Below are 15083 nucleotides of genomic sequence, written 5' to 3' on the forward strand. Positions count from 1 at the left end.
TAATAAATTCATCATTACAATTAAGTCTCATTTTCTGGAGAAATGTTTTGAAAGCAGTTTAATATAATAAATTTAAAAGGTTCCTTTTTCATATATGTCATTTTGACTTTTTTGTTATTGTTTTTCTTGCATTCCAGTAAAATGGGTTTAGATAAAATGATTTCTATGTCATTTAATTCAGTATTTTCGGTAATGTTTTTTGCAGCAACCACTGCTCTTCTGTTCTGAGCACCTCTTCCTGGGCCAATACCTAAGCTGGGAATATTACTCTAAACGTGGCTATGTTTTAAATGTAGGAAGCCAATTTTCCTGGTCCTGAAATGGAGTAATTTTCTGTTTTTATAAATAAGGCTAATGAGTAAAAGTTACTATTGGAACTAGCATCTCCTCCTTTAAGCCTAATGACTCAGACCATTTTATTCTATGAAATGAACTCTTCACAATTATTGCTGTGGTCCTGTAGTAATATACTATCCTGTATGTACTATCAACTTCCATTTTACATGTGCATGTTGAAAAGATTAGTTTGAAAATATCAAGCTTTTTGTTACAGGTTTCAAGCACTAAGGAAAGACTAAGGAGAGCATTTTAAAGATACTTTCACACTCATGTCTCTTCCCTCTCCTGCAGTAGTAGGACAGAACATGAGATAATTTAGCCAAAGAAGCACAATTCCCTTTCCCATTTGTCTGGAAATAATTATTTACTGAGGAGATATGTGCTCTGTGGAAGGAAGGTTTGGCAAATGATACATATTCTTTTAGCTCATTGGTGTTGGGAGCATATGTTAGTGATCCTATAATAAAAAGCATATGCTTAAAAAGTGGTTACTGTGTGTGGGTTGTATCTATTCTTACACAATATCGTGTCATGGGGAGGGTTTCAGTTTGATTGGGAATAATGGATGAATTTAAACCAATATATAGTTCTGTATTTTTTTGTTTGTTTGTTTTAAGATATAGCCTTCTCTAGAAATATCTATTCATGCAATGTGGAAGCTTGGTATTCCATTGTACTTACTTAGAGGTCAACTTTTGTAAAATTCTAAAGTAAATATATGGTGAAGATAAATGTTAAGTAAATGAGAAGTTAGCAACTAGAGAAAGATAAAAATAAAACTAAACTACCTAGACAAAGTTATATCAATTGGTAAGAATGTCAGTTTTGCTCCTTCTTTAAAAAGTTTTCCCGTATACTTGCCACATTTATTATTTACTTGACTTAAAAAAATTGTCAGTATGAACCAGGTTATATGTGTTCAATAAAAGTTTAGCACTGTAATGTTTATTTTGAGGGCACATCCTCTTGTTTGTTACTATCAGGGTTGGTCATTTTAAAATTAATTGAACTTATTTTATAAAGTATTACTTAATTGCAATTTAGACATGAAATTTTATTTTAGGACCAAGCCTAATGTCTGGCACAAAGTGTGGCGAAGTTCTGAATGCATATAAACCTGTCAATTCCTTCTTCCTGCTTTTAGAGGCTGCTCTCTTTGAAAAGCAGTCATATATGCTTTTAGTAATTCAGTTTTTTGCTTTTGTTAATACTTTTTTGGGCAGGATGTTATGATTTCATTTAAGTTTTACAAACCTCTTTTGTATTCACCCTAATTTCAGCCTAATATTTTTCTCATGACTATTAGACCTAATTATTCTTAGAGGTTCTTAATTCTTAGAATTAAGGTGTTTGGGATTATATTAAAATGCAGATAACTTAAGTGTATTTTTAAATTGTAAAATTCAGACCATAAGTTTAAGGTAAACTTTTTACATAGAATTTCATTAGCATTATTAGTTTAGCAACATTAAACAATTATAATATACTTTAGTTTCCTAGTTTTGCATCACAAATTTATCTATTGAGATCATATGTTAAAATTGTTTTGTTGTCAAATAACAATTTCTCAGCAGACCAGTGTTATTCAGAAATTACTTTCTATATGCCCAAGTGCCTATATTAGCTAAAAAATATTTGATTGCTACATTTTATCTACTAAATCTAGGTTACACAGAATGATGAACTATATCTAACAATATTTGTCTGCCCTGTTTTTAGGGAAAAAATAATAGGCCTTTACATTTAATACATATGGTACTCACAAGATTATAATTTCATAATAATATTATCATTATTATAAATAAGAAAATACCAAAAACTTTTAATATCTTGCTTGATTTTTCTGAAAGAATAAACACTTTATATTATTCATCACAATTATAAACTGTGTCCAGTAGGTTACAGACCAAAGAAGTATCAAATTATTTTTGATGTCCTGTAATTTTATTTGCTTCAGTAAAAGCAGTATATTACAAAGAACATAGTGAATGTTTTGCTATATAATGATATTTATTGAATTTATTAATCTATTTTAAAATAAATTTTGTATTTCATAATATAGTTTGAATTCTATATCATTGATGAAAGTGGGGAGAATTTATTTTTTAATTAGTGTGCACTTTTTATTCTAAGATCATGTTTTATGTTCATTTCTATGTCTTTAATGTCCTGTATTCTGTCTCATCTTCATAATTTGTTCCAATAGTATAAATCAAAATAACAATATAGCTTTGTGGAGTGTGAGTGCAGTCTTACAATCAGAATGCAGCATTTGAAATATAAAGAGTAGGTTTGTATTGCTACAAAATTTTCTACAAAATTGAGACTGCTTGAGACTTTGTATTGATTTTATGAAAGAGAAAGTAGACAAGTCATCTACATTTTGTAACTTTAGGATATCAAGAAATGTTAGCCACTGTTGAATTTGAAAATGCTGCATGCTTTATATATTAACTTTTAATCATAAATGAAAGTCACGTTCATTCTAACTTTTGCTTTCTTATAACTTATTTTTACTAAAAATTATTAAAAGAAAACATTTCCTAAAATATTATGTTTTTTAAAACAATGTGTATATATTTATTAGTTGTTAGCTGATCAATATCTCTCAGAACATTTATAGTCTTGTTTTCACTTGAATGGCAATCTCATATTTTAAGATAGAAATTTCTTTTATTTCCATGAGAGCTTTAAGAATTTAGGATTTGAGCATTTGCTGTGGCATATGGTGCATTTTCTGTCCTATTTTGTATACCAGCCCATTAAGGAGAGAAAGTGAAGTAAGTAATCTAAAAATAACTCTGCTGTTGGCCTAATTTAACAACAACAAAAAAAGTCTTCTGTGCATAAGTAAAGTTCCACATTTTGTCTCCCCTAGTGGAAAATCTCTGAAGCATTTTCCCACCTATTCACAGAACAACATCTCATTTGGCATCATAATCTCAGCCAGAAGGGCTCTTTGGACTCTTTTATAGTTTGTGTGCTAGCCCTAGTCATAGTACTAACCTCCTGAGTCCAGAGAAACCCACCTTACCTGATGATTACAGTACAACTACCTCTCAAGTCACATATACCTTTTTCCAGAACACATTCATTTTCACAAAAAAAACTTAAAATCTTGAATTGAACTTGAATTAGTATTATAAAGAACTCAATTGAATGAAAAGTATATATTAAAACTAATCAGAAGAGGTTTATTCATGTCTTTAAAAGTTCAATATTTTTTTCCTATTCATCTTTAAATTATCATAGGGCATCTTAAAAAATAATAATAACTTGTAAGATGAAATAAGGATAATGCATTTCTTTCATCTTTATATTTTCTTTGGTGATTTTTGCCATTTTACTTATACTATTTACTGTTTTTTTTTTTTTATTCTTAATGTATTTATATATTTTTTGGCATCTTCTTCTCTTGCTCATTGGAGTACTGAGTGTAGAAACCAGAAGATAATGGTTCTTTTTCTAACTTTAAGATTTTGGGTGCTTTGGACATTTTGTATGATTATATATTCAATATTGATTAGAGGTGCAGTGTCTCAAGAGCTTGAGTATGGGACATCAACATTGGAATGATGCATTTCTTCCTGGTGGGGGAACTACATGGCCCTGATGTATTTAAAGGCTTTTGCACTTAACATTCGGAGGAACTTTTATTTCTTCCATAAGAGCTTTAAGAATTTAGTAGTGAGCATTTGCTGTGGCATATGGTGCATTTTAAATTTTAAAATACTTTTGAATCCTCCATAAGCATTCATTCACTGATATATTAGACTAGTATAAGCTTAGAACACCCATAAAGAATACTTCTGCTCCTGAAAAAAATAAGTCATGAAGCAGATAGGAAAGAAATTTTGTTAAAACATAAAATGATTCAAGTATGAGAAGGAATGGAAGAAGAATAAGTAATAGCCCTATTAGGAAGCTACTGCCAGAGGTTGTTGTGTTAATGCTGGGCATGAATTACATCTCCAGGGAGCCAGATTCTTGTGAAGTCTCCTCCCACAGTGACTCTGACTTGAGTAAGTGACTTGCTTTGGCCAATGGGACATCAGCGAATGTGCTGCAAGTAAGGACTCCATAAGTGCTTGCTCATTGGAACTTACTTCTTGGAATGCTGCCATCACCATGAAAGGAAGCTTGGTATCACCTCCTTGAAGATAAAAGACCACATGGAGAGACCTAGCCCAGCAAGCCCAGGTGAGGTCTGCTTTTAGCTGCCCTACCAGATGAATTCAGCTTTGTGAGTAAGCATGTGCCAAATCAGCAGAAGAACCACACAGCTAACTCACAGAATTGTGAGAAAAAATAAGTTGTTGATTTAAGCCATGAAATTTTGGCATGGTTTGATACACAGATAAAAGATATGGGAACTTATCTAGATACAGGAACTTAACTTTTCAAGTTTTTTTTTTTTTTTCTGTCTCCCTTTTATAGCAGTCACTTTGCTAACATTTCTGAAGTACCTACTATCTATAAAACACTGTCTCTGGTTACATAGGGTTTAATAATAATTTTTTATAATTATAATTGTATAAAATGAAATTTGTTTCTTTTGATTTCCTGGCAAAAAGGAGAAGTCTCAAAATGAGGGGAACATTCATAATGCTTCAAGTTCATACCATATTTGGCATGTTCTGGTGAGCTGCTTAGTAGGATTCTTCATTGATCTGCATGGATGAGAGACTGTATCTTCATGGGATCAACTCATCTTAAGAGAGGAGAGATTTGGGGTTTGCAGACTGTTACCAGGGCAGTGGATAGTCATGAGAAGAATGGGTATTTATTCAAGCAGATGTGGTTGTGAACTACTCAGATGGACTGCTGTTAACTTCTCCACTGCAGAATTTGTGCCAGAGTCATAAGAAGGAGAACAGGGCCCCCAAAGAGCAAAATACTAAGCTCACTCTCTGTAAGACTTTATAGACATGATGCAGTTATACTTTGTGACTTATGCACAAGACTTGGCACAAATATGAGTGGAGGGGATTTTTGCCCACTCCAATAAGATGCCATTACAAATGGAAATATCAGGTGCAGGAAGAGTAAGTGACATAGGGAGCCAGGATATTGGTACCAAAAAGGGGTTAGGACCATAGGAACAGGAATGTTGTCCCTGTATTTCTAATGGCTTATACCTGTTGTTGCTAGGTTGTCTTCCACATAGGATGCAAGTGATCATTGTCCAGAGCAGGAGAATAGGGAGGTTCAGTGGAGCTTGGAGAAATACACAAAGGAACATCCATGGGAAACCTCTGGGGACTTCCTTACCTAGTTGGGAGACATTTAAAGGAAGTTATAGTATGCAGATTTAGCCATTCTCATTTTTACTAATTTGATTCATTTGCTTCCCAGCCTGATGTGGCCTGGGAGAACATGAATATATATTGACTATTTTTTTTTAACTTCTGTTGTCTTCAGAAAAAGACAAAGAGAAAGTACAAAATATTTCTGAACAATTTCAGTCTTGAGTGTATTGTGCAATTTTAGGATATTGGCTGATCCTTCAGCAGCTATTGAATCATGATAGAATAAGAATTATAGAACTGTGGAAGGGACTCCTGGAAGATCCAGAATTAACACTTTGGAAGACAAAATAATTTCTAATCTCTCTAGTTACTAATGTGACACACAGCTAGGCGATTAATGTTCAAGGACGTGATCAAATTGATATTCTGGAAAAAAAAAAGGAAATAAAAAATACCAAATATGAAATGGAGTGTTAAGACTTCTAGGAACCATGAGAAAAACATGAAGTCCAGGAAGAAAAGCAGCAGAGAACTTCTAACATCCTGAATAAAATCACTATAATTTATTAGAAATTAGTTACACTTGGCAAAGATTTTTATATATTTAAAGCAGTGACAATTAAAAGCCCAACAAGATTGTGCTTTGGGTAGATCATTTTGCCACATCTAAAACTTATTTGAGAAAAGAGTTGAAAAATTTCAAGCCCATTTATGAGGAAGGTAAATAAGAAGATAATGAAACCATGTTTTATCTATGAGGATTTCCTGTGTGTCCTGTTTCATTCCACAAAGGATTTATGAGAACTATAATAAGAAAACACTCTAGTGAAATCTGATGAAGTGGATAAGAAAATCAAATCAAAATGAATGAAAACATGATTGAGTATAGAAAATCAAAATGAGGAAAGATGTCTACCAGAGTTAAAGACATAGCTAGAGTTAAGTTCTTAATTTGCCTCTGTGATTCCTGGCAGTTAAAGTTAAATGTAATTAGTTATAGAATATCCATTTTGAAAAAGAAGGAAGAATAACATTCTTCAGAAAAGGGAATGCTGTTCTTTCTAGTAAATTCTAGAAGACATTTCTCATGTTGGGTTTTACCTGAGAGTATGAGTGATAATAGGGGTTATATGTAACTCATTGACCACATTCTAGCAACATTCTATATGTAACTCATTGACCACATTCTAGATTTTTCTGAAGGATTTCTTATTTCTCTTTCTCTAAAATTTAAATATATACCATCATGGTACAACTCCATGAATTTGATTATGAGAGAGAATAAGATATAAGATATATAGCACTCTTTCTTTTTTATTATAACATATTTGACTTTATTCATTTATACAACTTCAGTTATACCTTTTGAAACAATTCCAGATTTACGTTTTTAATCTCCAGTTTCTCCATTGTGCTACAGATGAATGCTTTAAACAGTGTACTGTGTATCTCTTTCTGGATATTATTTCTTCTTTGAGATTCTTGGTTGGAATGTAAAATACTGATTGCTTTCAATAAGGTTAAATTGTGGTTCTGTAGTTCTACTTTTCCTTATAGTTATTGATGTTCAGCTCCCAGAATGAACTTAACGTTCATTAAGTTAGTGACAGTTGTTGGATTGAGGGTCTGTTTTCCTGAAAAAATTGAAGTTGTATCATTCTAAAAATTTGCCTTGTATTAAATAAACAAAGGCTTGAAGACAGCAACTAAATAGACTGAAATCATGGAAGAAGAACTGAAATAAGTAAAAGTAAATAGAATTCTCTAAGCATTTTAAAATTTACAAATTTGTGTGTGAAACAGAAAGGAACATAACTTAAACAATTGTTTTGTTTGATGCTTTTTTTTTTTTTGAATCATTGACTACTCAATGTCAATTTAACTACCTAATTATCACCTCGGTCAACCTACTTTTCTCCCTCTCCAGTGTTACTATCACAGTGCAAAGCACTCTCAGATCTTGCTTGGCCTGCTGAAGTAGTCTCCTAGAATATATGTTGGTATATACTTTTGGTATGCATTCTTTCTGTTTTATCTCTCTTTTTTCCCCCTGTATCAGTGCCAACCAGAGTGCAGGCACATTATAGGTGCTCAGTGGGACACTTGTATACCTTTCTAGCAGGTCCTCTAACATAGCAGCAAACATGATGTTTATCAAACACTACTTTTATGTCATTCTTCTGGTTATAATGGCTCTTTATCCTCTTAGGAAAATGACCAAAATCCTTATCACAGCCATCAGTTGTGCAAGTGCAGTACATGGCTCTTCTCCTGACTGTTCTGCCCTGGCTCTCTGCTCTTCAACACACCGGTATCTGTTCATTTCCTTCAACTTGACACCCTTGTTCTTGAGCCCTCATAGGAGCATTTTTCTTTGCCAGGAATGTTGGCTGTTGGTCTTCCTACTTTGTTCCTCTACTCAACCCTCAAATCTCAATTCAAATGCAGCTTCCTCATGGAAGTCTTTCCTAACCTAACTATGCTGTTGGTTCTCATAACACCTTTTTCATCCAATAGCTGAAGTTCATAATGACGAGTAGTTGATTAATTTTTGCCTGTTTCCATGCCTTGACTAAACTGTAAGCTCCACAAGGACAGAGACTTTTGTTTCCCTGTCAGTTTGAAGCCAGCACCTAGCATGCTACCTAGTATAGCGTAGGAATTAAATAAATATTTATTGAATAAATTAGTGAATCAGTGAAGGAGCTAAGCTAAACAAGGAAATAAATGGAATAAATGAGGGGAAAGGTTAGGATATTATTAAAGTTATAAATTGAATTTATATTTTGAAAGCATTTAAGTCAAATTGATAGGTATGAACACATTTAAAACAATAGCTATAAATGAGGATAGGAAAAAAAGATTAATACTATAATTCCAGAAAATAAAGTCAATTAAAAATAAAAGCTGAAGGTTAGATAAGGAAACATAATGTTAAAATGAGATCAAAATAATAGTAAAATATATGAGTTTAAAAATGTGAAATGTGTAGGTAATTATGATTAAGAATTAATGTGGGAAGAATGCTAATCAGAGGAGCTGTGAGGAAGTCCCAGTTTAAGGTATCTTTTGGGGAACACCTGAGTAAGCCAGGACAGGTTCTTTTAATTTTTTTAAAAAAATTAATGCATATACCCATAGCAGATCTCAGCGGCTATAGCAAGAGAGTGAACATCCAGATAACTTGTACCCTAAGCCTGGCAGGTGAAAATAATTTTATAGTCTCAAAGGAAATTTTTTACTTTGGTCTAACAAATGTAGATTCTACTTTGGGCTGGATTACCCTATATTTATTTATTTATAATCATAGGATTATAATAATGCTTTCTGAATGTTTATATCTACGTTATTCGATCTTTATAGCTACCTTGTGGGACAAGTTCTTTATTTCCATTGAGAGGAATCTTAAACATCAGTTACTTTCAAACTTCTATTTTAGAGTTGGGAAACTGAAACCTTAATAAATTAAGACATTTTATTTATTTATTTTAATTAATTTATTTATTTTTTTGAGACAGAGTCTCACTTTTGTTGCCCTGGCTAGAGTGAGCGCTCTGGCGTCAGCCTAGCTCACAGCAACCTCAAACTCCTGGGCTCAAGCGATCCTCCTGCCTCAGCCTCCCAAGTAGCTGGGACTACAGGCATGCACCACCATGCCCAGCTAATTTTTTGTATATATATTTTTAGTTGGTCAATTAATTTCTTTCTATTTTTAGTAGAGACGGGGTCTAGCTCAGGATGGTTTCGAACTCCCAACCTCGAGCAATCCACCCACCTCGGCCTCCCAGAGTGCTAGGATTACAGGCGTGAGCCACCGCGCCCGGCCAAGACATTTTAACTAGTATGTTTTAGTTAAGATGAGATTGAAACCTCCATCGTTTGATTGTCTTGTGACTAACAAATTACCATTGATTGGGTGGCTTATATACAACACAAATTTATTTCTCATCGTTCTGGAGGCTGAAAGTCAGAGATGATGGTGCCAGCATGGCTGCATTCCTTTGATGGTCCTCTTCTGGTTTACAGACTGCTGTCTTCTCACTGTATTCTCACACGGAGGAGAGCAGAGCAGAGGAAGCAAACTTTTTGTGGCTATTTTAAGGTCACTAGTCCCATTAATGAGGGCTCCATCCTTATTACTTTATCTAAATCTAATAATCTTCCAAAGGCTCCCCCTCCTGATACCATCACATTGTGCCGTAGAGTTTCAACATATGAATTGCAAGGGGACACCAACATTCAGTTAATAACACCCAATAGAGTTCTTTTTCTACCACAGCCTGTTAACTGTATTTCCACTTACTATTTCTTCAGTTCACAGTGGTTGAATATTTTGTAACATTTATGAACAATAATGGCAAAAAAAGAATGGAAAGTTCTAATAGAAATTATTCTCATTCCAGATTAGGAGTGAGTTAATAGAAAATTTATGCCACTCGTGCTGTCCTTATGCATAATTTCTTATTCTGTGTGAAATTTGTCCTCATTAAAGCATGATTTTCAAAATGGAAAATATTAATCGTTTTTAAAATTACTGAAGATAGAAAAAGTATGTGATAAAGCTAAGAATAGACAGCTATAGTAAATGACTAGTTATATATCAGCCTAAGGTTTTTTGGATGACTATTTTTTTTTAACCTAGTCAGGATCAAGCTTTGAAAAGACCTCAACAAACTAGAATAGATAAAACTCATAGGGATAAATTTAATAGAGATAAATGATAAATGTAAAGTTCTTTATAGATGTGTAAGTTTAATAGAAGTTCATGCAGTGTACATTTTTTAATTGGCTACAGGCTTCATTTAAACTAACAGAATGACATTCATTGATTCAAATTTTAAGACTTGATTTATGTGCCACATAATTTTGCTGAGTACCAGAGACCCCAGAACCATGTTGTCACCTAATCCTCAGAGTGTGGCAGACACATAAGTGAACATATTATTCCACTACATCATAAGTAGAGTTATAAAGGTTTTCACAGGATGCTAGAGAAAGGCAGAGAAAGGAAGATACCTCAGAATGGGGGGTGGAGAGAGCAGAGGCTTTCCAGAGGAGAACCCTGAATTGTTCAAAATCAGTTTGACTTACGTACAGAGGTTGGAAATGAAGGTTCTGGTTCTTTAGAGCAATGATTTTCAAAATGGTTGACCATCTTCTGATGGGCAGGGAAAGTTCATTTTGGAATTATATTCCCCATGTACAAGTTCATTCTTTTATCCCCATGAGTGGAAAAAAATATGCATAGGTTTTAACTTTCATGAACAATTAATGACTATTCACTAATAGCCTAAGTTAGTTATTAAGTCTTATTAAATATAATACCTATTAACAAAATTCAGCTCATTAATAGAGTCTACTGAGTATTCTAATATTCTATCAGAAGTCAGTGTGACAAAATACTTACTATATTGTAGGGCTCCAACTGCTCATGCTCATAAAACAGGTGGCCAGAATTACCAACGTTCTGGCAGAATGTTTGTTATCGGTATATCAGCTAGGCTGACTGATTATGGTGTTCAAATGCTATTATTTTGCTTATGATTTATAAATGATTTAGATTTATCATTATTTCCAAGATTGTCTCCTTTACTTAATATGGTTAGCAATTCATACTTATATCAACAGTATTTTTGGTTTTTGCATATCGTATAGTTGGTAAGTTATGAGCCAAATCATCTTTATCAGAGCTTTTCAAACATTGCCATGCTTAAGAATCAGCCATAAAGCTTATTACAAAACAGATTCTTGGGTCCCACCTGCAGAAATTCTAATTCAGTACGTCTGTGTAGAGACTGGTAATCAGCTCTTCTGACAAACTCCAAAGGTGATGCCAATGCTGCTGATCTTCCCACCAGACTTTAAATAGCACCTGTATGTTTCCTTATTGCTAAAGCAGATGAACAGAACATCATCCTATGAAAACATTCCTGTATGAAGGCATGTCACATCATTTAGTTCCTCTCTACTTGAAGGTAGTAACTGACAAGAGGGGGTGAGTAGATTGGTGATTGTCAGTTTCTCAGAGTGTTTTGGCCAACTTCAGTAACTCACTTTGGAAAAAAAGATTGAGAGAGTCTCATTTCAAGCAAATTCAAGTTGATCAATGTGGCTAAATAAATCACATACTAGGAGAACACACAGGATAAATCACTGTGGCTCCCCCATTACATGCTGAAAAGACGGAAGGGATAAATGTGGCTGGAGACGTTTACTGGATTATCTAGGGTTTTGTGTGCCATGCTCAAAAATTTGCATTTATCCTAAGGGTAATAGTAAATAATCAACACATTTGAAACTAGAGGGTGGTGTAATAGAAGTTATGAAACAGGAGTATGACAAGAGTGGAGGCAAGGGATACCAGTTTGGGGGCTGAAACAATACTCTAGGTGAGAAAAATGAAGGGCTTGAACTAAATAAGCAGCAGTGAGAATAATAAACACAGTTCTGAGAGACATTAAGGAGGCAAGAATAATGATAATAGCTAACATTTATTCTGTGATCACTATGAGCTGATCACTCTTCTAAGCACTTTATGGATATGAATTAATTTAATCCTGACAGCAGCCTAGTGAGGAAAGTGTTATTTTTATTTCTAATTTACAGATAAGGTAACTGAGTCACAGGCTAGGCTGTTTGTCTAAGGCCACACAGCTGGGAAGAGCGTAGTAAGAATTTGAATTTCAGCAGTTTGGCTTATAACCTGTACTCTTAAACTGCATAGTAAATTTGATGGTTAATTGAATATTAGAAGGAAAAGTATAGGATACTAAAAGATTTCTAAACATTACTAGTCTGTACCAATACAGGAAAGGTAGGAGGTAAAGTATATTTGGAGTATGATGAAGTGGAGAAATAAAGGATATTATGGACCCCCAAATTCATATGTTGAAATACTAACCCATAATGTGATGGTTTTAGGATGTGGGGCCTTTGGGAGGTAATTAGGTCATGAGAGAATGAGATTACTGCCCTTCCAAAAGGGACCCCAAAGAGCTCTCTCATGCTTTTTCTACCATGTGGGAGATAAGGAGAATACAGCTATCTGCAACTCTTAAGGGCTCTCACTGAACTAGATCATGCTGGCATCCTAATCTCAGACTTCCAGTCTCCAGAACAGAATACATTTCTGTTTATAAGCTACAGTAGGCCAAATTGATGAATACAAAGGGGAAAGGAGAGGCTAAATTCGGCTTTTGACATTTTGAGTTTGAGAAGTCCTTAGGAAGTCTAAGGAAGATATCTGCTTTTGCAGTACATATATGGATCTTGAACTGTAAAACTCTAATGTGAATTCACAAAATCATGGTTGCTAGATTAGCATGGGCAGGGTGTTATCAAATGGATAAACAATGTCTGTAATACTGCATTCGGTTCTGAATGTCACATTTTAACTGAAGTTAGAGTTTATCCATAGTGCTGAAAGATTGGGAAACAATGTCTTAAGAATAATGGGGTAAGGACCTGGATTGGTCAGTGCAGAGTTAAGGAGATGTGGGGAGGTGCGATAGTGCACAGTGTTTCAGAGAATAGTTATGTAGAACAGGGAATTTATTTTACATTGCCTTAGTATTCTGAATAGAACCAAATAGACACAAGTTATTCAGAGATAGATACTGAGAATAAAATATGTCCAGTATGGGAAAAGATTGCCTTATGAGGTAGTAAGTACCTATGAAAAGAAATATTGAAACACTGTCAATAGGGGTACTGTAGAGTTAATTCCTGTTCTGCTTGGATTATTGAGTCCATCAGAACTTGATAGCATTGTAATTATGTTTTAGGTTGTTTTATAATTTGTTTATAAGTTACTATTTTTTGGTATTAATATGTCTATTTTGAGTTTTTCTTCACAGAACTTGAAATTGAAGTAATTCTTTTTCTTGGCATAAAACATATAAGCCATTACTATTTAAGATGATAATTGCTAGAAATGTATAAGGATTTTCTTTAAATATTAATCTACCTTTCATGACTGCTTCAGTTGTTTTAACAGAATACAATTGTTTACTTGCAGAAATAATTTACTATATCAGTGATTCTAAATAAACATAGTAGAGTTTTTAATTCTACTTAAGACAAAATGTCAAAATATAGTTTCTCATTACTGGATTTACAGTCGTTGGGTTTTTTGGTGGTGGGGGAGGGGGCCGCTGGGAGTTTTGTTACCAACAATGAAATACAACCCTCATGTTGTACTGTGTAGGATAGATACTGTAAATTTCTGGCCTTGCTTTTCCATTGATCTGGACTGCCATATGGGAATCCTGTTCAGCTGATCTTTATTTCCTGAGTCAGAAATTCTGTTTTACCCATCCTTGGGGCTTTCAGCAGCTATTCTCAGTAGGCCGTCAGGTATTGCACATGAAAGAGAAGGTTCAAAGGCATAGAAATAAGGTTCAGTGCTGTAATGTTTACACTGCATTTTAAAAAAAAAATTCTAAACATTTTCTGAGCCGATGGATCAGCATGAAAGCTTAGTAGATCTAAGACCTTTTATATGCTATAGTTTAGGTAACATTTGCATACACATAATTTTTAAGGAGTGAAATGGGATTCATTAGTTATAAGTTGATACCAAAATTACTTGGTATGTGATTTTTCCAATAAGCATAATTAACAACATTGTAATTAATTTTGTAAGATTTTAGATTTTTTTCCCCACAGATTTATTTACTTGTTCTGCTTTATTTTGTAGCTGACGATTGAACTGTGATAAAGTATAGTTTATAATCAAAATAAGAAATTAACAAATTGCTAGGAATTTTATAGTAAACATACATTTCTGAGGTTTTACCACTTTTTGTATGGTCACCTACATATATTACATAGGAATAAAAATGTTGAGTTTTTAAAGCAAAATTGTAATGAAAATACCAATATGGAAAAGGCGATTGTTATAAGTTTATCACTTATTTAATAAAGTGTATTTTAATTAGAAAGATCTTTTATCATGATAGGTTGATTTATAGTGTGAAGTCAGCTTATGTGACAGTAATTTGGACATAATGTGGATCTCTGTGAGTAGTTACATATTACATTTATGCATTATAAATGGTAGACAGACACCTTTGCTACTTCTCTCAGATGTGTATACAAACAAAATATTCCATGTGGAATATAAAAGTTTGGTAAAGATCTTGTGTTTATTCTTAAGTAAAAAATGTTTATAAAATATTTTTAAAAGTATCATAAAATAAACATTTGTGTTTTATACCATACACAGCATTTTCTTATAAAGCAAGTTTCTGACATTTTGTTAAGCTGTAACAGAATCTATGCTTCTAGGAAGTTTACATACATCAAAAGACTTTGACAAGTTGAAGTTTGTTTTCTGAATGGAATTATGGGAGGATTTACAAAAGAGAATATACATGCTTAGCAGCTGATCTATCAAAATATTTTTGACTTGATTTTCCTTTTATGGGCTTCTCTTCCATTTTTATTCTGTCTTCTGTGTGTGTGTATGTTGCCTATAAAATTTGCATAATGTAA

The 15083-nt window shown here is 33.4% G+C and overlaps 1 protein-coding gene across 7 annotated transcripts in view; it reads left to right on the plus strand.

The window, feature by feature from the left end:
- The window catches only part of FOXP2 (forkhead box P2), a 536491-nt gene that overhangs the window by 21806 nt on the left and 499602 nt on the right, over positions 1-15083 (plus strand). Inside the window, exon 1 of one of the 7 annotated variants that reach the window (XM_076006558.1) lies at positions 2829-4539. The exons of the other annotated variants lie outside the window; for them this stretch is intronic. The gene's annotated coding sequence lies outside the window, so the exon portion shown is untranslated. Of the gene's footprint in view, positions 1-2828; positions 4540-15083 lie in introns of those variants that run through there. 7 annotated transcript variants of the gene reach the window in all.

The sequence above is a fragment of the Microcebus murinus genome, chromosome 9, assembly GCF_040939455.1.
Source record: "Microcebus murinus isolate Inina chromosome 9, M.murinus_Inina_mat1.0, whole genome shotgun sequence".
Classification (NCBI taxonomy): Eukaryota; Metazoa; Chordata; class Mammalia; order Primates; family Cheirogaleidae; genus Microcebus; species Microcebus murinus.